The 22,863-nt window shown below is 49.0% G+C and overlaps 1 long non-coding RNA gene and 1 pseudogene across 1 annotated transcript; one reads left to right on the top strand and one right to left on the bottom strand.

Annotated features, from left to right (window-relative positions):
- Positions 1 to 1,723: 1,723 nt before the first annotated feature.
- Positions 1,724 to 6,141, bottom strand: LOC146396317 (uncharacterized). The gene is made up of 2 exons (XR_014826496.1): positions 5,972 to 6,141; positions 1,724 to 4,804 (listed from the first exon to the last, which is right to left on the bottom strand). It is a non-coding gene; the product is annotated as an uncharacterized LOC146396317 (long non-coding RNA).
- Positions 6,142 to 9,172: 3,031 nt separating this feature from the next.
- On the top strand, positions 9,173 to 21,958 carry LOC146396318 (F-box/WD repeat-containing protein 12-like; annotated as a pseudogene).
- Positions 21,959 to 22,863: the final 905 nt, after the last annotated feature.

Raw genomic sequence — 22,863 nt, forward strand, 5'->3', positions numbered from 1 at the left:
TAAGAATCTGCTCTGGTTGGGGAGGCAGGATGGCAGCAGGCAGGTTGGCGGTTTCTAGAAGGGAGACAAGCCACTTGGAACGTGTATGTAGCCAGCGTCCTCTTGCTATTCAATTTTATAACAAAACTTACTAATTTCAACCAAAAGAGGTGAGTCGTTTGAAGTAGGGAAAAGATTAAATTTTAGAAAATTTGTAAGAAATGACATCTTGTGGAGTTCCCACGGGGGTGCAGCAGGTTAAGGATGTGGCATTTCCACAGTTCCAGCTTAGGTGGGATTCAGTCCCTAGCCTGTTTCTCTTTGCTGCAGGTACAGCCAAAAAAAACCCCAGAAAACCTGACATTTCATTGTACTCATGCCTACAGAATCTAGGCAGAGAGGCTGTTTTCACAACTAGACAATTAATTGTTATTCCTAAGGCATTCATTCCTTAACAGTTCTAATCTTTTATATGTATTAATCTCTCTTTAAGAAACATAAGAATCTTGCCAATACCTACGGTTTTATCAATGAACCCATTTTATCAACTGTCAGTGTCATGGCTATACATGTAAGAAATCTAAAATATATATGTGTGTATTGCATATCCCGAGTTTGCTATTTTTCTGTCTTTTGCTTCTTAGGGCCGCACCTACAGCATAGGGGAGTTCCCAGGCTATGGGTCTAATCAGAGCTACAGCTGCTGATCACAGCCACAGCAATGAGGTATCCAAGCCATGTCTATGACTTGCACCAGAGCTCACGGCAATGCCGGATCTCTGACCCATTTAGTGAGGCCAGGGATCAACCCTGCATCCTCGTGGATACCAGTCTGATTTGTTTCCACTGTGCCACAAGAACTCCTTGGGTTTGCTATTTTTCATATCACACTCTCCCTCCCTCAATCAATCCAATGGTGCTGTGGGGTGATCAGTCTTGACACAGACACCTTTCCTGGGTTCCCCTCACAGAGCCCTGTTCTGGACCCCATACCCACTTCAGCCACCCCTCTCTCCTCACTCCTTTCTGCAGTGAGCTGCTCTAGGCCCCACCAGACAGCTGCTAACATACTCTACATGGATGAAACATCGCAGTAGGTTATGTGACAGCAGGTTATCTGGTAGAGCTGCATGAACCAGAGGGACTCAACTCTTGGCCAAGCTCAGGCTGCACACACCCCAAACACTTTGCTTCCTGATAGCAGTGACTTTCAAACAAGATTCTTCCTCAAGTCCCAGAGAATAATGCAGACATGGGTGCTAGCTGCATGTACATTTCATAAGAAAGGACTTATGATCTTAGACTAAATCTAATCACACATTCTAAAATTCATCAACCAATAAGTGAATCATCTGGGGGACATCTACAGTACAAATACTTTCATGTCAGTCTTTCAGAGGTTTCTTAAAATAGTTTTGGAATTTATTTGACCAGGGGGAGGGGTTGGTCAGGGGATTTAGAAAGAGCCCATCACACATTCCCCATCGGACAACAATGTCCTGGAAGGCAGCAACAATGGCTTCCTTCCACCAGCACAAGAGCAACAAGACTAGGGTCAACTCTGCACCCCCTGAAAACATGCCCAGTAACTGGTAGAGAGTATTTATGCTCCAAAAATATGAGACTTCCTCCCCCAGTACGAGGATACTCTGAGAATCACTCACAGAGCCCCATCCTCTCAGTTTACAATAAAGAAACAGTGGCTGGAGGAAGTGGAGTCATTGGACCAAGGTCACCCAGTAGCTTGGAGTCCAAGTAAATAAATTTATTTAGCAAACAAGGGTCTGGAAACCAGTGCAGTAAAGTCCTCATCATCAGAGTGATTTTATCATTCTTCAGCCAGCCAGCCATATATTTGTTCTATTAAACTTTCACCACACAGCCTTGGCTTTAATATTGTCACATGCATTCCTCTTCTCTCCCCAGAAGAGTGATGCTCTTTGAGGCACAAGATTCCCTCCAAATTCCATGTTAACAGTCCAGGAGAGCCTGGCTCTGCTGGGTGAGGAAGGACCATCACCTGACTGAGTGCTGCTGGAGGCAGCAAGCCAGCTGAGCAATGCCTCAGGTCCTGAGTGGACTCACTGGGAAGGCTGGTCTTGTCACTTGGCAGGGGCTGTCGCAGCAGCTGCATGTCTGTCATAACCACATTAAGTTTCCAGGGCTGATTGAGGGGCCAGAGTGTGGGAGGAGGCTGAGTGCTGGCTGTATAATTAAGACCTAGGAGAGGTACAGGACAACACCCACACCCTCACTTCAACACTGGGAGAAAGCCTGAGACCAAAGTGAACCATGAAGGTCAAGGGTGGATGCTGCAGGAATAAGGGGATAAAGCTCTGTCTTCCTCATTGAGCACCCTTGCTGGGTAGATCTCTCCTCTGGGACTGTGACCCTCTCTCTGTAAACCAAACTGTCACCAGTCTGAGGTCTTATGTGAAGATGGATCTTCCACATATCAAATTAGGTTCTAGGCTTAACAAGAGTCTTCTTGGCACATACTTAGTGGGATGACATTAGTGATGGGGGCCTAAACCCTGCTGTAAGCCATGGTGCTCCATGGCCTGCAGGGTCCTTTGGTGGGGGAGAACTGTGGTCCAGTGACTGCAGGGGCCTACTTGCCATGGGCAGAGACCCAGGATGTCAGTCATCACATATGTGTTTCATCAGAGGGGTCACATGCTTCATGGTAGGCGAACCAGGAAGGAGCATGTGCCAGGAGCTAGGATGCAAGGGCAAGGCTGTCTGAGAACCTGTTACTGACCGCAGCTGCATTTTCCACGGGCCACATGCTGTTGGAACTAGACTTTGGTGCAAGCAAGTTTAGAGGGGTTCTCCATGGTGGGAGCTGTGTTCTCTCCTGATGGCACTCTGCCCATGCCAGCCTTGTGGTGTGAAGACAGAATGAGGATTGGGTGGGCTCAGTTTCTCAGCTGTGAAACCTGCATAAATGGAGCTGAAACTCAGATATTCAGGCTTATGGACTGTCAGTGAGACCATGCTCCTTGCCTCTGATCCTTTCCTGCTTCCTCATCCTATTTCTTCACCAGTGAGCCTGAAAAGTAGGCATGGATATAGGAATGGAGGATGGAGGCTCCAGCCCAGCAGCACAGTGGTGCTGACCAGTGAGGCATGGAAGTCCTCATGTGTTGCCGAGGCTCATCGTCCAGCATAGATGCAGGCAAAGCCCAGTGAAGATTTCAAAGTCAAGAGGATAGTGTACTCAGAAGGCTGTGCCTGGACATCTCTGACTCTAGTATGAAGCTTGCTCAGAGGCAGAGGGGAAACCAGTTAGCTGGTTAGAGAAAAGCCTTTAGCTCTGCCACTTAAACTAACAAACTTACAAATTACCTGACAGGCTTTGGGACAACACAAGGAAGCCTCAAAGATTAGGGTCAACTTCCTAGCAAGTTTTGTTCTAACAAGAGGGGGAGGAAACCCTGTATTTTAGCAAATAGCTGGGAGAGGAGGAACAAGCCAAGTGAAAAGGCAGATGAAGCTGGCAGCCCCGGGCAATCTTCAAAAAATTACTGGGAGAAACCCAGGGGGAGAGAGGAAGCTGTTGATGGGAGGTTCTGTTCCTGGTGGGGGTGGGGGGTTGCTGTTCTGCTGCAGAACTTGGAAAGCTGTGTCAAGCCATGGTGCTTGACTTAGCTTCGCTTGGTCTTTCTCAGGTGGAGCATTTGACAGGCACCTGCAGAGCTCTCTCTGGACCCCAGAGAGCTCAGACTACAAACCATCATTAGCAAAAGGTTCACAGCTTAGGTTAAGAAATGAGAAGGGACTAAGTCCATCTTCAGCAGATGAAGAAACCAGGAGACACTCTTTTCTTCACAGAAGCCAAAGACAGCAGCCTTAAAATGTCTTGGGCCAGTTTGAAGAATTATAGGGAAAAGAGCAATGGTTGTAAGGAAAGCAGGGCCCTCAATTTTGTTTGGAAGTTGCTTATTATAATTGCGGATTCCATCATCATCTGGGGTGTGGGAACCCTTGAGAATAGAAAAGGGGATTTCGGAAGTTTTAACGCATAGCCTATACATGGTGAAGAGACAGGAAATGCCATGAAACCTGAAGGTGCCCCCAATGCAAGTTACACACTTGTTAGCTGACAGTGGGGCTTTGGATGCCATTTCTCAGGGCGAAAGGCAGTCTGTCTAAAGGGTAGAAGGTGTCCCTAGAACATAGAAACTCTGTGTCACAACCCATTGACCGGAGACAGCTTTTAATTGACCACGGATTTTTGAGGCTAGAGTCTGGTGAAATTATGCACTTTTAATGGCAACTTGGAGGAGCTGAACCAGGACATGTGCTGCTCTTTTCTCTCTTTGATTCCTTGTCCATCGTCCTCCTCTACACACTGCAAGCCATCTGCCATAGTCTGTAACTGGTGACAACTGTGCAGATTTAAACTGCAGGAGAGGCATCAGGCTCTGCAAACTCTGCATTTCCAAAATCGCTGTTTGGACTGTAAGCTGACCAAATAGACACATTTAGGATTTGGGCTCCTGTTTCCCAGCCAGAAATGCAGGCCTGGGAAAAGATGCTTCTCTATCTTGACACAAAGCTTTGTCTTGACAATTCATTGGAGCGTTGAGAAAATGGAACACAGAAGTCTCAGAGTTGGTGCAGCCCAATTTGGAAGCACTGGGAGGCTCCACATCCATTCCGGAGAAAATGAATTATGCTGCAGGTTCCGAAGAAGATCCTGACATTATCAGGAGCCGCTCTCACTAGGGCCCTCTGGTCAGGACCAGCCAGAGGAAGAAAAAGGAGAAGAGAAGAGATGCTTTTCAGGTATCTTAGGTCTTGAGTTGATGATGGGAGGGAGCTGGGTAAGAAATTTTACAAAGTTATGACACATATTTACGATCCCTCACCTCATCAGCTCCTGTCTGCTTGACAAGGACAATACCCCTTCAGGAAAATATGAAATAAAATGGAAAGTGGCCTCACGATGAAATTACCTGAAGCAATGGCCTGATATGTTACAGAGTGTTGGGAGCAACATTAAAAAGGCATTTGTAACTGGCCACCTCCATGGCTCCAAGTGGAAGCTGATGCAGGCCTTCTCAGTCCCAGGGCTTTTGTGAGAGTTGGCCCCTCATGACCACTCTTGGCAAGCCAGGCCTGGGACCCTGGGGACCCCACCTGGGAAAAATTCCTTTTAAAGAGTCACAGCCCCTCTAACATGGACATTCTAGCAAGAGTCACGTCTGGGCAGAGGGTCAGAGGCATTCGCACCTGTGAGAGGACGAAGGAGGAGCCCAGCACCAAAGGGGGCTGGAAGTTGGCGACTGTCACCACAATAATCTAATTATTACTCTGCTCCTGTCCCCTCCTGAATAACTTTTTTATTGAAGTAGAGTTGATTTCCAATGTTGTGTGTCAGGTGTGCAGAAAAGTGATTCCATTATACCCCTGCATGTGTATATCTAGTCTTTTCCAGATTCGTTTCCATTACAGGTTCGTAAAAGATGCTGGTAGGTTGTCTATTTGATATTTAGTAGTGCTGATAACGTCCTCAATCTACCATAACTGGGCCCATCTGAATGACACCCAACGCCCCTCCTTCCTGAAGGCTTTCCTCTCAAGCTGGATGCCTGTCAAGATTCCTGTGCTGTGTGACAGCCCTCTCACTGCTGGCCCTGCAGTCAGCCCCTTCTCCACTTCCTCTAGCTGTCCTCTCACCTCATCACCATCCACCCCGCCTTATTCCCACCTCATTACCGACCTCCCACTTCACCACCACCCTCCCATCTCATCGCCATCCTCCCCATCTCACCACCACCCTCACATCTCATCTCCGTCGTCCCCACCGCCCCCTCACTCCCTCAGCACCACCACCTGCTCCCCACTGGCTCTTCCGGCGCCCTGGACTCCTCTGCTACCCCCCCAGGCCTCCTTCTTCTCCTCAGCAGTTCAACTGTCACCTACAAAGCCCATTAACAATTCCCTGCTCATCAAAGTACAGTCTGGGAAATAAAGCAAAGTCTACCTTTTCTTTTCCTTTGTGCTTGGCCAGGTTTCAGTTGCTTGCAGGGCGCAGTGCAGAGACACCACGCCTGCACTGCAGACCCCAGTTAGGGAAGCAGCTGCGCCAGCCGTTAAAAACGGCTCCTGAGGAAACTAAGAGCAACACCGCGATTCAAGATGGCAGCGGACTGTGAACTAGGCTGTGCCTGGGATTGGGTGTGAGCCGTGTGCCCCCGCCTCCCACGGACTGCCGAGGCCCCGCCCCCCCAGGAAACGGCCTGCCGAGGCCCCGCCCCCCCAGGAAATGGCCTGCCTAGGCCCCGCTTCCCCAGCTCGGCCTGCAGAAGCCTCGACCCCCAGTCACATAGCCTGCCTAGGCCACGCCCCCCGGCAGAGGGCCTGCCGAGGCCCCGCCCACCTGGCACATGGCCTGTCGAGGCCCCGCCTCCCCGCGCGCGGCCTGCCGAGGCCCCGCCTCCCTGGCACGCGGCCTGGTGAGGCCCCACCTGTCAGCGCGCGACCAGCCGAAGCCCCGCCTCCCCGCGCGCGGCCTGCCGAGGCCCCGCCCCCCAGGAAACGGTCTGCCAAGGCCCCGCCTCCCCCGCTCAGCCTGCAGAAGCCTCGCCCCCCAGTCGCATCGCCTACAGAGGCCCCGCCCCCCCGCGCGCGCCCTGCCGAGGCCCCGCCCCCCCCGGAACAGGGCCTGCGGCGGCTTCTCCTACCTGGCACGCGGCCTGCCGAGGTCCAGCCCCACCGCGCGCAGGGCCTGCAGAAGCCTTGCCCACTGGGCACTTGGCCTGCTGAGGCCCCGCCTCCCCGCGCGCGGCTTGCCGAGGCCCCGCCCCCCCAGTACTTGGCCTGCCTAGGCCCCGCCTCCCCGCGCGGCCGGCAGAATCCGCTCCCCCAAGTCACATAGCCTGCGGAGGCCCCGCACCCCCGGCGGAGGGCCTGCCATACCCTGCCTCCCCTTGCGCGGCTTGCAGAAGCCTTGCCCACCTGGCAAGTGGCTTGCCGAGGCCCCCCCCTCTTCCGCGCGCGTACCGCAGAAGCCGCGCCCCCCAGTCACACAGCCGGCCGAGGCCCCGCCCCCGGGACACGTCCTGCAGAGACCCCGCCCCCCCGTACAAGGACTGCCAAGGCCCCGCCTCCCTGGCACGGGTCTACCGAGGGTCCCCCTGTCAGCGCGCGGCCTGCCGAAGCCCCGCCTCCCCGCGCGCTGCCTGCCGAGGCCCCGCCCCCCCACGTCACGGCCTGCCGAGGCCCTGCCTCCCCGCGTGGCCTACCGAGGGGGTTCCCCCCCCCCACCAAACAGGGCCTTTTTTTTTTTTTTTTGCCTTTTTAGGGCCACACCCACAGCATGTGGAGCTTCTCCAGGCTAGGGGTTGAATTGGAGCTGTAGCTGCTAGCCTACACCACAGCCATGGCAGCATGGGATCTGAGCCACATCTGTGACCGACACCACAGCTCATGGCAATGCTGGATCCTTAACCCACTGATCAAACCTGCAAGCTCATGGTTCCTAGTTGTTTCCATTGCGCCATGACGGAAGTCCAGAAATTCAAACAATTAAACTTAAAAATTGGAAAATATTTTAATCATTAAATTGTTAATGTTTTCTCTTTGTTCCTCCTTTGGAACGTGACATCTTTTCTTTTGTCCCAAGATATATGTATCAGATCTTCTGGCTACTGACTGACAACTAGGAGGTATATTTAGTTTTAGTCATTGATGATGGAAAACAACTGTTCACATGAAAGCTCTTCCAAACGTGGAGGGAGTCTTTGTGTGATGTTTTTATTTTTAGGCTAACTGTGCATTGATGTGCTTGAGAATTCTGGAATGCCAGTCTTGCTATATTTAGTTTTCAGTATCATATAGTGTTGTTCTGTCGGTTGCTTTTTATTCTTTTTGTCTTTTTAGGGCTGCACCTGCAGCATATGGAAGTTCCCAGGCTAGGGGTAGAATGAGAGCTGCAGCTGCCCCTCCACCACAGCCATAGCCATAGAAATGTGGGGTCCAAGCCTCATCTGCAACCTACACCACAGCTTACAGCAGTACTGGATCCTTAACCCACTGAGCGAGGCCAGGGATGAAACCCACATCCTCATGGTTCCTAGTCAGATTTGTTTCCACTGAGCCATGACAGGACCTCTATTCTTTCTGAATAATCTCTGTTCTCTGAGACATGAGCTGGTCACCAGTGCTGAGCTCCTCCCAGTGATGGTCTTGCTGTTTAACCAGCAGGAATCAACTGTTGAATATTGATGTGAAGGGGAAGAAGGAAACTAGTGGAAGAACACTGGGATGTCATGATTGGACAAAGATCATGCTGGCACAATAGCACAAGATAGAAAAAGAACCGTAATTACCCCAGGTGGGAGAGAAAGTGCTGGGAAACACTGAAGTAGCAATTACAGTATTGATTCTTGGATGCCCTGTGCCATGGGCCTGCTGGCACCCGTGCTTTTTATTGTGCCATTCCAGCTTTCAGAATCCTGGGGGAGACCGTGGAATCAGTTGTTTCCATCTCTGCCAATGGCCATGACAGGGCACAGGCCTTGGCCAAGCCTGGCCCATGGTGGCGCTGCTGGGCACAGCCCTGGGACAGAGGGTGTTCTGAGCAGGGCAGCTGCAGACGTGCAACAGAAACTGTTGACATCCACAAGCCCAAATTAGCTTCTTTGTAAAACTGGGGTCCCCAAAGACTGAACGAGATGCTCCACGTGGAAGTTCTCTGTGTGCAGCCCAAGCCCTGAGCATGACTCAGGTCCTAAGCATAGTTTGGGTCCCAATCAGGGGATGGTATTGGGTCCTGCCTGGGTCCCAATCAGGGGATGGTATTGGGACCTGCTTCCCTGTCCAGCCTTCCTCAGTTGAGCTGTAGGTAACCACTGAAGTGCTTCAGACAGACTGCACCAGCATCACACCCCACCCCACCCTCAGTGCTCCTGGTGATGGGGGGCCAGCCCCCAGGTGTCTCCCCACCCATGCTCAGACTCTGCTCTCCTCCGTGAGACAGGACACACCTTCTCCTCTGTGGTGGAGTATTACCTCTGTGTCTCTTGGCTCCTGTACTCTGCTTCCTGTAAGGATGAGGATCAGACCCTTTTTGGCTGTATGTCCCCAGTGCACAGTGGGTGATGGGTGAACGAATGAAAATAGCATTTAGGAAATAAATGGGCCCTCCCTAAGTTGTTCCATTCATTGTGTTGTTGCCCAGGGCATGGAGGTCTGGTCAAGCCCTTTAGAGCCCATGGCTCTGGTGAATTTGGTGACCTACCCGTGACTGCAGCTGGTTGTCACCATGGATGAGCAGGGCCTGATCAAAGTATGGAAAGCAGAGAACAGGTGTGAGCAGGCCTCCTTCTGCCTGCCTAGCTCCTCGTCTGCATTGGAGGCCTGTGACATTCCAGAGGGCCCCCTCCTGCTGAGGAGTGACCCCACTCTCAGGAGCCTCTGCTCTTTCCCAGGGTCTGTGGACACTTGCATCAGACCTGCCGTGTTGGGTGGCATCTCAAGCCAGGCCTTCCATGTGGCAGACCAAGTGATCACCCTGTTTTGTTCTGTCCCCCTAGCTTCTTGCCTGCCGCAAGAGGGCAGACTCCTCGTCCCCCTTCAACTCTAGCATGCTGGCGGCCTGCTCCTTGCCCAGTTTCTGCTGCCTCTTGCTCTCTCACAGTGAGGTCCAGCCTTATGGGCTGCCTGTGCTTCTTTTTTTTTTTTTTTTTTTTTTTTGCTTTTAGGGCCACATATGCAGCATTTGGAAGTTCCCAGGCTATGGGTAGAACAAGAGTTGCATCTCCTGGCCTACACAAAGCCACAGCAACACAGGATCCTAGCCACATCTGTGACCTACACCGCAGTTCACAGCAACGCTGGACTCTTTGTCCCATTAAGCAAGGCCAAGGATGAAAGCTGTGTCCTCATGGACACTAGTCAGGTTCGTTACCATTCAGCCATGGTGGGAACTCCTACCTGCACATTTTGTCTGCACACCCCAGCTTTTCTGTTTCCTGGTCTCCCTCAGAGTCTTTCCTCCTCTCGCAGTTCCTTCTCACTACTGCATGCTCCCCTTTTTCAAGTCTCAGTGAGGGCCCAATGTAACAGCTGTTCCTTTTTTTTTTTCTTTCTTTTTAGGGCCACACCCACAGCATGTGGAGCTTCTCCAGGCTAGGGGTTGAATTGGAGCTACAGCTGCTGGCCTATGCCACAGCCACAGCAACTTTAGATCCTAGCTGTGTCTGGGACCTACACCACAGCTCATGGCAATGCCAGATCCTTAACCCACTGAGCAAGGCCAGGGGTCGAACCTGCAACCTCAAGGTTCCTAGTCAGATTCGTTTCCGCTGTGCCATGACAGGAACTCCAGTGTGAGGGCCCAACTTAAAGGAAAACTGAAGCATGTTGGACAGGATGCAGGCGTTTGCCTGAGGTGATGAAGGCCTGTTGCGAGGACATTTGGTTGAGAGATGATTCTTAATCACTGGGAGGGAGCATTTGACTCCTGAGAAAGAGTGAAAGTGAGTGTGTGCTAGCAGATCAAGGAGTAGCCCTCACCTGGGGCAGCATAATCCTCTTAGAGGGAAGAGGTCTTTGAAAGTGTGGGCAAGCTGGCCTCCCAGACATCAGGATGGGCAGGCATCCAAGGACAGTTTCCTATGTGAACAGAACTAACTCTGTAAAGGACCTAAGCTCATAAACAAAAAAAGCAGGAGCTGATGACAGATTTTCTTTCTTTCTTTCTTTCTTTTTTTTTTTTTTTTTTTGTCTTTTTGCCATTTCTTGGGCCGCTCCTGTGGTATATGCTAGGTTCCCAGGCTAGGGGTCTAATCGGAGCTGTAGCCGCCAGCCTATGCCAGAGCCACAGCAACTCGGGATCTGAGCCGCGTCTGTGACCTACACCACAGCTCACGGCAACACTGGATCGTTAACCCACTGAGCAAGGGCAGGGATCGAACCCGCAACCTCATGGTTCCTAGTCGGATTCATTAACCACTGCGCCACGACGGGAACTCCCCTGATGACAGATTTGTTATAAACAATTCTGTAGTTGTTTAAAGGAGACTTTGGAATAATAAGTGTAAATAAAAAGCAACTGGGGAATACATGGTCTAGATGAAGAGGAAGTGCTGTGGTTCTCCCCTGGGAATGGCAGACCACACGAATCACACTTACTTGTTGGTGAAGGACAGTTAGAAAAATTAGAATATACATCAAGTCAAAGAGCCAAAAAGAGTGAAGTTTCTAAGCCAAGATTCCAAGTGCTGAACCTGACACTGGGGCTGCTTTTGCCCTGGAGGTGTTCACTCCAAGGCTAAGAGGCAGAGCAGAGCTTTGACAGACAAATAGACAAGGGTTGGGGCCCTGTGAATCATCTTACTTTGGGAGGGTTGTCATGTCTGAAAGGGAACAGTCCCTGTGTTGGCTGCAGCTGCCCAGTTACCAGGAGGGAGTAAATGGAAATCCTTTCTGGAAGAGGATAACATCACCCCAGGCTTCTCTTTTCCACACACACTTAAAGGTAAATAGGCACATGAGATAAGAATGTGAACTAGAACCTATAGCATCAACAGCAATGTCAGTAGAGCCCCAGGGGCTTCAGATACTGCAGTTAATAGACACAGACAACAGCACACCTGTGGTGGTTCTGATGCTCAGGGAGATACATTTCAAGAGAATTTAAAGCCATGAGAAATGGTATAACAGATTTGGAAAAGAACCAAGTAGAAAGAAATTCTCAAACCAAATAACAAAGGTTAGGCCTCAGTGGATGATTTAGCAGCACAGGGGACAGTTGACTCACAAACAGCCTGGGGAGGGTCAGGGGAGCTCGTGGGCCACCAGGTGTGTTCTGCGTCTAAACTTGGGTGGTGACATGAATATTTACTTTGTGATCACTTACTGAGCTCTTGTGTTTAAGTTCTGTGTGGTTTTCCATGTGCATTCTCTGTATCACTTAAGGAGTTAAGAATTTAACAATTAAAGAACTGGAAGATAAAAGTATCAGGAGTGGTTAGTTGAAAGAGAGGCTGAGAGACAGAGACCAGTGCTTCTGAGACTTGAATGGGGTGTGAATCACCTGTGGATCTTGTTTGAGTGAAGGTTCTGATCCACTGGGTCCCTGGGGACATCCGAGATTCTGAGTTTTTTAGAAGCTTCTTCAGAATATTGATGCTATCAGGTTACAGACCACACTTTCAGTGACAAGGCCATCAAGGATCCATGCAAAATTTTAGTATTTATTTATTTGATGTCTTAGGAGCAGGTGAGGCAGGGGGACATAAACATTTGAAGAGATGATGGTAGATGTTTTTCTGAAGTGACCAAAGATGTTAATCCATGGAATCAAGAAGGCCCTGCAAACCCCCAGCAGGGGAAATAAAAATAAATCTGCAGCTAGACCTATCAGAGTGACCTGTGACAATGGAAACCTAAGAAAACTCTACCTAACAGTAGCCAGAGGAAATAAAACTACCTTCAGTGTAATACTAATGAGACTTCTTCAGGCAGAGGGAAAAGGATCACAGATTAAATTTCAGAGAAGCAGGAAGGATTGATGAGCAACGGCCATGATGAAGGAAACATGAGGAAATCTAAATTAATATCCACTGTATAAAATAGCACCAACAATGCCTTGTGGACTGTTAACTATATGCAGACGTAAACTACGTGACTTTAGCATTTAGGTTTGGAGAAGGTTATGAGGAACTGAAAAGTCCAAGTTCCTTGAATTATCCGAGAAGATTAAATGAACAATTAGCAGTATCCTTTATAAGGCAGGCTACACACAGTAATCTCTCGTCTAACTCCCAGAAGAACAGTATATAGCATATAGCTTCTGAATCCTGAGAGGAAGATGAATGTGTCTTGTGGTGGGGCAGGATCCACCCAGACCCGAAATTTGCCTTGGTTATCAAGCCTGATGATGCCACACATGACCACGGGGTGTGAAAGGTTAATCTGTTCTTTAGAGAGCAGGGTGGGCTTCCAGGAGGCAGCTCTGGGAATGGCTGAGGGAGCAGGGAGGAGTTCCAGGTTCTGGTTTTCCCAGAGGTTTGGGGAGTGGGGCTTGAGGGAGTGTTCTCACTCCTGGGCCAGGATTTCCTGGTTTGAATTCTCTGCAGGTTCCCCTTATCAGCTTGCCCCTGGGGAAGAGAGAGGGATGGGCCTTAAAAGCTATCACTGTCAAATATTGAAAGTGGACTCCAACCCTTTATTATGACTCACTTCTGATATTTGATGACTGAAAGCCTCATGTTTCATTTCCCTGAACCTGAACTTGTGTTGGTAAGCCACATGGTGCTCTGTGAGGCCTGGCATCTAAGCTAGCAGATGGGGGCAGGTTCCCTTCAGTGACTTGCTCAAGAGCTCAGGGTTGTGTGTTTTTAAAGTGAAATGAGTTCCCATCATGGCACAGTGGAAAGGAATCTGACTAAGAACCATGGGGTTGTGGATTTGATCCCTGGACCCACTCAGTGGGTTAATGACCTGGCATTGCCATGAGCTGTGGTGTAGTTTGCAGACATGGCTCGGATCCCATGTTGCTGTGGCTATGGTGTCGACTGGCAGCTGTAGGTCTGATTAGACCCCCAGCCTGGAAACCTCCACATGCTGTGGGTGTGGCCCTAAAAAACAACATAGATAAATAAGAAACAGTAAAGTGAAGTGAGTGTCTTAATCCCTGTCAGTCAGGAGTTTAGGGTGCCTGGAATGTGCAGAGACAGATGTTACGGTTGTTTCTGTTTGGGGTGTCTGGGAGGCAAGAGGTCCTGAGGTCTTCATCCCAGAGGGGAAACCTTGGGTGAGTTTTGTTTCTGCACTTGCTGGCCGCATGGCCATACCACTGGCAATGGCCCAGGAGTGTGGACATGCACCTCCAGGGCTAGGAGTTGGCGGAGATGGAAGGCAAAGAGGACAACCTGAAGGTAAGCCATTTGTGTGGAGTGCTGGTTGTGTCCTTTGTGTGGGATCTGGGAAGCGCAGTGCTCTAGAAGTGCCCATGGCATAGGATGCTGGCAGTGCTGTACAGTGTGAGAATTCTCTTTCTCCATGTACTCATAGGGTGGCCTTCTCTAGTGTCATTGCCTGTGGCAAGGGTCTGAGGGTGGCAGGAAGCTACTTCCTTCTGGGAGAATGTGCCCCAGATGGCCAGGCTTGCCTGCATCCTGAAGAGGTCATTTCTGTCATAGCAGAGAGGCTTCTGTGGCTGTGCTGAGCCTGAGCCAGAGCCTCAGAATGTGGCCTTATTTGGAAATGGTACCTTTTCTTTGTACTTAATGATCTCAAGAGGAAATCATCTTGGATTTCGTTTGGGCCCTTAATCTCATGGGTGGTATCTTTGTAAGAAGAGGAGAGGACACAGAGATACACACTCAGAGAAGCCAGGCGCAGACAGAAACAACCCTGGATCTGCTGTTACAAGCCAAGGATAGCCCTAGAGCCATTAGAGGAAGGATGGCCCTGCTGGCTATTGATTTGAGGCTTCTGGCTTCTAGAACTGTGAGAGAATAAACTTTTGCTGACTTTTTTGGTTTGTTTTGCTTTATTTTTAGGGCCACACTGGCAGCATGTGGAAGTTTCCAGGCTAGGGGTCAAATCAGAGCTGTAGCTGCCAGCCTACACCACAACCACAGCAACCCGGGATCCAAGCTGCATCTGCGATCTACACCATAGCTCACGGCAACACCAGATCCTTAACCTGCTGAGGCCAGAGATCGAACCTATGTGCTCATGGTTACTCGTTGGGTTCATTCCTGCTGTGCCACAGTGGGAACTCCTAAATTTTTGGTTTTTTAAGCCACTGATTTTATTACTGCAGCCCTAGGAAACTAATATAAGACTCATCTAAAACAGAACACTTAGGAAGGGTGGAATTGAAAGGATGGGAAAATGAACTATTGCATTTGGGGTGGATAAGCAGTGAGATTCTGGTGTATAGCACAGTGAACTGCATCTAGACACTCACTTGTGATGGAAGCTGACAATGTGAAAAAAAAGAATTTGTGTGTGTGTGTGTATGACCGAGTCACTTTACAGCATAAATCAACAGAACAATGTAAATCAACTACAACAGAAAAATAAAACCTAAAGCAAAATAAATAAATAAATAAATAAATAGAAGGATGGGAAAATGGTGTGCCCTGGGGATGAGAACCAGAAGCAAGCTGACCCAGCTAGTAATGCTAGATGGGAGGGCTGGAAGGTCCTAGTCTTTCCTGGATATTAGGGGTCATCTCCAGATAATAATTAAGTCAACCTCCCAGGAAGATACAGCCATGCTACTTTAGGATGCACCTCAATATACGGCCGAAAAATATATTGAGTAAACGTGTGGAATTTCAGGAGAAGTGGTCAAAGCTTATAGCATCATGAGAAATTTCTGTTACCCAGCTAAAGAGAGATGACCTGGGTGGGCTCTAACTCCATGAGTGCTTTAAGGGCACAGGGTTTATTCTGGCTGGTAGCAGAAGACGAAGTCGGAGACTCAAAGGTCTGGGGGCCTTGTGTGAACCAGGTGCTGGCCACCATGCTGTGGGTGGGCCTGGGAGCAAGAACTGGCCCTGGCCCCAGCTGGCCAGGCAACCTCAGTTCTGCACCCACAGTGTCCTGAACTGCTAACAACCTGAAAAGGCCTCCAAATGCGTACGCAGCACCTTGACTCCTTGGCTCAGCTTTGTGAGTTTTCCCCTGTCCCAGGCATTATTTCGAAGATGTTCTCTGTGTATGTCAGTGGCTTATTTCAAGTTGAATTATATTTGTGAGCAAGGTCAGTGTCAAGTTTCTTTCTTTCTGCTTTTTTTTTTTAGTTCTGTACCCTTGCATATGGACATTCCCAGGCTAGGGATAGAATCAGAGCTGCAGCTGCCACCCTATGCCTCAACCACAGCAACACCAGATCCGTGCTACATCTGCAACCTACACCATAGCGCCCAGCAGTGCCAGATCCTTAATCCACTGAGCAGGGCCAGGGTTTGAATCCACATCCTCATGCATACTAGTCGGGTTCATGACCACTGAGCCACAAGGGAACTCCAGGGGTCCTTTTTATTTACAAATGGATATCCAGAATTTGTGGGAAAGACCATCCTTTCCTCATCGAATTACATCGTCACCTTCATTTATGAAAATATCAGCTGTCTGTGTCACATGTATTATATGTTGAATGTGTGGGTCACTTTCCACTTATCTGTATGTCTGGCCTTATGACGGTCGCACAGGGTCTTGTTTCCTGCAAAGTATAGTTAAATTGTGACCTCCAGCATTTTTTTTGAAAATATATCCATTTCCCTAAAATTTTTCAAGACAGCTTGTCAATTTCTACAAAACTGCTTCCTGGGATTTTGATTACTTTGAATCTATTGATTGATTTCAGGACAACCAATATCTTAAGAAGCAGTGAACATGGCATAAATGTCCGCATTTCTGTAGGTTTTCATCATCTGGTGCTGGATACTTTTTTGTGGGGTAATTTTCTTTGTCTTCTATAGAAATTGGTTTGCTCAGGCTTTTCTGTCTCCTAAGATCATTTTGATATGTTGTATTTTCCTAGGAAACTACCCAGTGTATCTAGGTTTTCAATTTTCTATGCACACAATTCTGTAGAATATTCTCTTGATAATTTTTCTTTAAATTCCCTCTGCTTAAAAAATTTTCCCCCGTGTTATTTCTTTTTGTGTATACGAACTTTCTCCCATTTTTTTTTGTGATTATACTAATGTCTTGTCTGTTAAATATTGCTATTGATTACTAGTTTTATATCATTGTGACCAGAGGATATTGTTTTTATTACTTCACCATACATAAAGTTTAAAAAAAATTATTTCTTTTTATGGCTGCATGCCCAGCATATGTAAGCTCCTGGGCCAAGTGTTGAATATAAGCTGCAGCTGTGGCAATGCCTGATCCTTTAACCCACTGTGCAGGAATCACACCTGCACCTCTGCAGCAACCAGTCACATTCTTTCTTTTTTTTCTCTTTAGGGCCCCACCTATGGCATATGGAAGTTCCCAGGCTAGGGGTTGAATCAGAGCTCTAGCTGCCCGCATGCACCACGGCCACAGTAAGAGCAGATCTGAGCCACATTTGCGGCCTGTATCACAGCTCATGGCAATGCCAGATCCTTAACCCACTGAGCGAGGCCAGGGATCGATCCCATGTCCTCATGGATACTAATTGGTTTCATTACTGCTGAGCCACAAGGGGAACTCCCATATTCTTCATCTTGTGCCAACCTTTATTCAGTTTTTCTAACTGTGTGTGCTTGTGAGGACTGTGCTCTCCATTATTAGGGTGCAGAGGTCCAAAGGTAGTCATTCTTTTTTTTTTTGCTTTATTAAGATTGTACTTGCAGCATATGGAAGTTCCTGGGCTATGGGTCAAATCAGAGCTGCAGCTTCCAGCCTACACCACAGCCACAGCAATGCCAGATCCAAGCTGCATCTGTAAACTACACCAAAGCTTGTGGCAATGCCAGATCCTTAACCCACTGAGCAAGGCCAGGGATCAAACCTGCAATGAATACTAGTTGGGTTCTTAACCCTCTGAGCCACAACAGAAACTCCTAGTCATTCTTAATTATGTTGTTTATGTCATATTTATTTACTTTTTATCTACTTGGCTTGTCTTAGGCTGAGAATTATATTATTCTTTATATTTATATATATATATATATATATATATATATATATATACATACTCTTTTTTGCTTTTTAGGGCCACACCCATGCCATATGGAGATTCCCAGGCTAGGGGCCTAATCAGAGCTGTAGCTGCTGGCATACACCACAGCCATAGCAATGTGGGATCCAAGCCACGACTGCAACCTACACCACAGCTCATGGCAACACTGGATCCTTCACCTACTGAGCAAGGCCAGAGTTCAAACCTGTGTCCTCATGGATGCTAGTCAGATTCGTTAACCACTGAGCCATGATGGGAACTCCACCATATTATTATTATTATTTTAATAATATATTTAAACACATAATTTATTAATTATCAGTGAATTTCATTCCACTCTTTCTTGTATCTGCTCTGTAAATGTGATTGGGGTGTTTGATTCCTAGGTATGTCTAAGTATTATTACTTCATTGTGAATTACAGCTTTTAGCATGGCAAAGGGTCTTCACTTTTGTTTCATTTCCTACTTGGGGCCTGAATCCTGTATCTCTTCTGCTAATCAGGATCACTACTCCTGTTTTCTAAGGCTTGGCGTGTGCCTGGCACCTTTCCTCTCATATTCCACCACCTTTCCGCTTTGCCCTTTTTTTTTTCCTTCCATGCCATATGGAAGTTCCCAGGCCAGGGGTCGAATTGGAGCTGCAGCTGCCGGCATACGCCACAGCCATAGCAACTCGGGCCCCAAGCCGCATCTGTGAACTACACCACAAGCTTAGTGCACCACTGGATCCTTAACCAAGGCCAGGGATGGAACCCACCTCCTCATGGATACTAGTCAGGTTCTTAACCTGCTGAGCCACAATGGGAACTCCCACCTTTCTGCTTTGATCCATTCTCTTGAATATAGATGTTTGTAGGTATCGTCATAGCTCAACTTTCCCAGGAGTTTATATACCCTTTCAGTACATGATTCAGGTTTTCTTTTACCTCCAGAAAGTTTCATTGTACATGGACTGTAAATGCCAGGCTGTTAATTATTTAACTTCTCCTCTCTAGGAGCTTCATTTATGCGTTTATTTGATCTTCCTCGCTTATCTTCTTGGACACTTTCTCTCTGATTCACTTTAGCTCTTTATTCAGTTTTTGTCCCCTGGCTTGCAGGCCACCTGTGCCGAGGGGGCACTCTACATGCTGACGGTGCCCCAGCTGCAGCTGCTCTCCAGGGTGAGCATGTTTCCCAACAGCCCTGCCAGTCTCCTTTGCTCTCCTGACTGGCCGTGGGTGTTTGCGTCAACCCCACATTCAGACTTGGGCCCAAAGGTCAGTAGTGGGGCTGTGTTCCTTGCCCACGGGACTTGGCTTTGTGCACGCAAGGTGGCAGGTCCTGTGCCCTAAGCTTGTGGGGTGCATCTGGGGGGCAGCTTTTTGTGTAACACCAAGCCCCTTAGCCCATGGGGATGATGACGATGAGTGACGGTGGTGGCTGAGAGCAGTGGTGGCCTTCACGGGCCACCAGCTGACTTAACACAATGCTGGCTTCTCCCTGGAGCCTCTGCTGTTTCCATGCTGCCCTGTTGCCCACAGGTTGGAAGGGGTCAGCTCCCTGGCTAGAGAGGGCAGAGTTCAATATTGAAGGGGTTTGGGGCCTTAGAGACTTCTTGGTGGAAAGGCTCATGAGGTATTTGGTGGCCTGAGAACTGTCTTCAGCAAGAGTGAGGAAGAGAGGGTCCAGGCCGGGCATGGAGGAGATGCTGACAGTGCAGGGACAGCATCCATTACCTGGAGGCCTGCACGTAGCTGGCCCATGTGAGGGGCTGCATCTGCCAGTGATTCATGGGCTCAGAGATGTTCGTTCTGAGTGCCAGGGGTTGTATTTGAAAATTAGACTAGGGTGAAAAGCAGGCAGCTGGAGAAGATCTCTAAGATGTACTTGGGCTGGTGGCCAAGGAAGGACAGCAAGAGAGAGCAGTGGCAGAGCAGGACAGACTGGCGGTGCTGGAGCCTGTAGCCAGGGGAGGCTGGTGGTTGAAGAGGGCAGCCAGCAGAGAGAGGGCACAGGATCCATGGGCAGCACCGAGAAGCGGGTGTTTGGAAGCAGCCTGCAAGGAGATAGGAGAGGAATTACCGAGGAAGACATTGGAGGCAAAAGCAAGATGGTGACATGCAGCTGCTCAAAAACAGAAAATCCATTTATTTGATTCACCCATCACATCGCCCTCCCTGGGACCAGTGTGCCACCATGTTCCCAGCAGGGCCACACTAGGGCTGGATTAACCTCACTTTGTGGTTGGTGTGGTCACGAAAGGAGGGTCCACAGGTGGCACAGGCCACTCCTGTAAGACCCAAGTAAGGTCATGGTGGTTGGGTCTGTGGGAGCGGTTTTCATAGTGCTCCCAGGTTGGAGAAGTCCCCTCCCTCACCGGTGAGGAGACGTGAGACGGTGTTGACATGTGGCAGTCTCTCCCCAGGTGTTCCACACTCACTCTTTGCTGTGTCCATCAGAGGATGAGCCTTCTGCCTCCCATCTGGCAGATGTCCAGGGCCTGTTGGGCCCCTGACAAGGCAGCCTGGCTAATGGTGATGCACAGAAATGACAATGGCATGCAGTTTGTTGTCACCACCTATAAGCTAGGGGCCAAGAAGTCCAGGGATCAAGTGGACTGTGGGTAAGGATCCCCGTATTAGGGCTGTCACCTCCATGCCTTATGATGCTTCAAGCACAGATTGCTCATGTTTCCTTTGGGGCACTTTTCTTTCCTCTCAGTGAATCATAGTGAGCCAACAAAGGTTTTCTTTTTTTTTTTTATTTTTGCTATTTCTTTGGGCCTCTCCCACGGCATATGGAGGTTCCCAGGCTAGGGGTCCAATCGGAGCTGTAGCCACTGGCCTACGCCAGAGCCACAGCAACGTGGGATCTGAGCCACGTCTGCAACCTACACCACAGCTCACAGCAACGCCGGATCGTTAACCCACTGAGCAAGGGCAGGGACCGAACCCGCAACCTCATGGTTCCTAGTCGGATTCGTTAACCACTGCGCCACGACGGGAACTCCAACAAAGGTTTTCTTGTTGGGATTTATGTAACAGCTGAGCAGTTGGGCGTGTGCTGTGTAGTGGACCCTGTGCCTGGCCCTGGGCCTCAGACGTCACCTACGGTCCACTCTCTCCCCTCTCCTGACTGGTCTCCCTGCTGCATTCATCCCTCTCTTTCACAACTAGGTCAGAGTCACTGTTCTCAGCACTGAGTGCACACAAAGGTGAATAAAAGCCACAACTCTCTCTTCCCTAATGAACTCCTCATCCAGTAGGAAAATAAGACCCACATCCATCTCCTTTTTTGTCTCCTCTATTTCCCAAACCCTGCATCCCTCTGATAGGCTTTCCCTGTGGTCCTTAGCATTTTTTCTTTTGTATTATGTTCATTTGTTTTCCTGTCATCATTTGACCATAAATTTTACTCTGAGCTTCCTGGCAGCCAAGGAAAAAAGGGATACAGGATGTGTAATGTAATCCTTTGTCTGATGTGAGAAAACACATGAATTCTTCAGAAGAGGTAATTTTATTTTCCTGGTGCTAAATTCCATAAGGAAATGATCAAATAAAAAAAAATTTTTAACAAGTAACACTATACAGTATAAAAGTATCTTCACCAAGTTTTTGGCAGATGTCATAAAAGTCGTAGTTCTCATGTGGCCATTTCTTACATCATCCTGTCTTAGATGGGGAAGGGGAGAAGGCAGAGCAGAAGCCTCATCCTTGGGTCATTTCCACTGTCATGTCATCTTGGGCCTTCCCAGCCCCTGTGAGGCATCGCAGTCAGTATCTCAGAGCCGGTGCCTGGGGGACTTAGGGGAACAAATGCATGGGTCAGGACTGAACACAGCTGTGACCACAAAGCCATTGCTTTTTCCACCATCTTAGGTGAGGCATGTCTGTTCTAGACCCGCAGCTGCTACTAAGAAATGACAGTCTGTGTGTCTTTATTTCAAAAAGGACAACAGATCGCGTTTCCTCCTGCCAGAGACCATGATGCCTCCTCACATCATGAAGGGCCACGGCTCTCAGGTGATCCTACTGGTATCCAGGTCAGAGCTGGTGCTCTTCACCATCCAGGGCCTGCAGCTGGTAGCCTTTCAGGACCACCAGAGGTCCATCACATCCATGGGGGTGGTGAGCGTGGCGCCCGCCCACCTGCCTGTGTCAAGGTTCTGAGCTTTGGAGCCCACGTCCCTGCCTCACTTGGTTTTTCATTTCAAGGACCAGAGTCAAGTCATCACCTGTTCCTTTGACCTCTCCTTGAGAGCGTATGTGTGGAACAAGGAAAAGAACTTTCCCATCCTCAAGAGCTGCTGTCATTGACTTGGTGGGTCCCACAGATGGGCCAGGTAAATGCTCTGATTTTTAAACTGTTACCTGAAAAAATGGCCTGCTGGCCTCCCAGCAGGACACTTTAAAGGATATCATTGGAAAGGATGTAAATGGGACTTGGGGTCTTAGCCCAGCCTGCCCCTCACTATCTGGGGACCTGAGGCAAATCACTGCTCAGATTCTCTTTCCTCTGTTTAAAAAGAGAGATCCCATGCTCTGTGTTATCACCTTGACTGTACAAAAACACCACCTGCAGTTAGCATCACCCACATTTCTCAAATGAAGCAGAGGCTGTTTTGCCCAAAGTCCCACAGGGATGCACAGTGAAACCCGGGGTGGGCCTCCATGAGCCCTACCACCCAGCTGTTACCTCTCTCTGTAACCCACCCAATCCCAGAGCCATTTACCAAACCCAGGTGGCAGTGGGACTCAGTGGGGATGAGATTGTAAAAGTTAGAATGCAGTTTTGTGTTGAGGTTTAAAATTAGAAATTTGTGATGACTTATGTTTTTTTCTTATCAGAATAAGTCCTGCAAAGTAAGGAAAGGGCTTCCAGATTTTATACTCCACCTGGGTGACCTGTGGTGAGATCACTGACCTCATAGCCATGAGTTGTCACAAGGTATGTATGGGACAAGTTCAACCTCCTGTGACAAACATCTCACAGTATTAAATGAAAAAAATACAATGACTCAAAGTAAATTTTTTGGTCTTTTTGCCATTTCTAGGGCCACACCTGTGGCATATGGAGGTTCCCAGGCTAGGGGTCTAATTGGAGCTGTAGCCGCTGGCCTACACCAGAGCCATAGCAACGTGGGATCTGAGCCGCACCTGCAACCTACACCACAGCTCACAGCAACGCCGGATCCTTAACCCACTGAGAGAGGCCAGGGATCGAACCTGCAACCTCATGGTTCCTAGTCAGA

This window comes from Sus scrofa, chromosome 14, assembly GCF_054392235.1.
Source record: "Sus scrofa isolate SSC_HxYL_T2T_F1_AM1 chromosome 14, Sscrofa_HxYL_maternal_Yorkshire_Landrace_v2.0, whole genome shotgun sequence".
NCBI lineage: Eukaryota > Metazoa > Chordata > Mammalia > Artiodactyla > Suidae > Sus > Sus scrofa.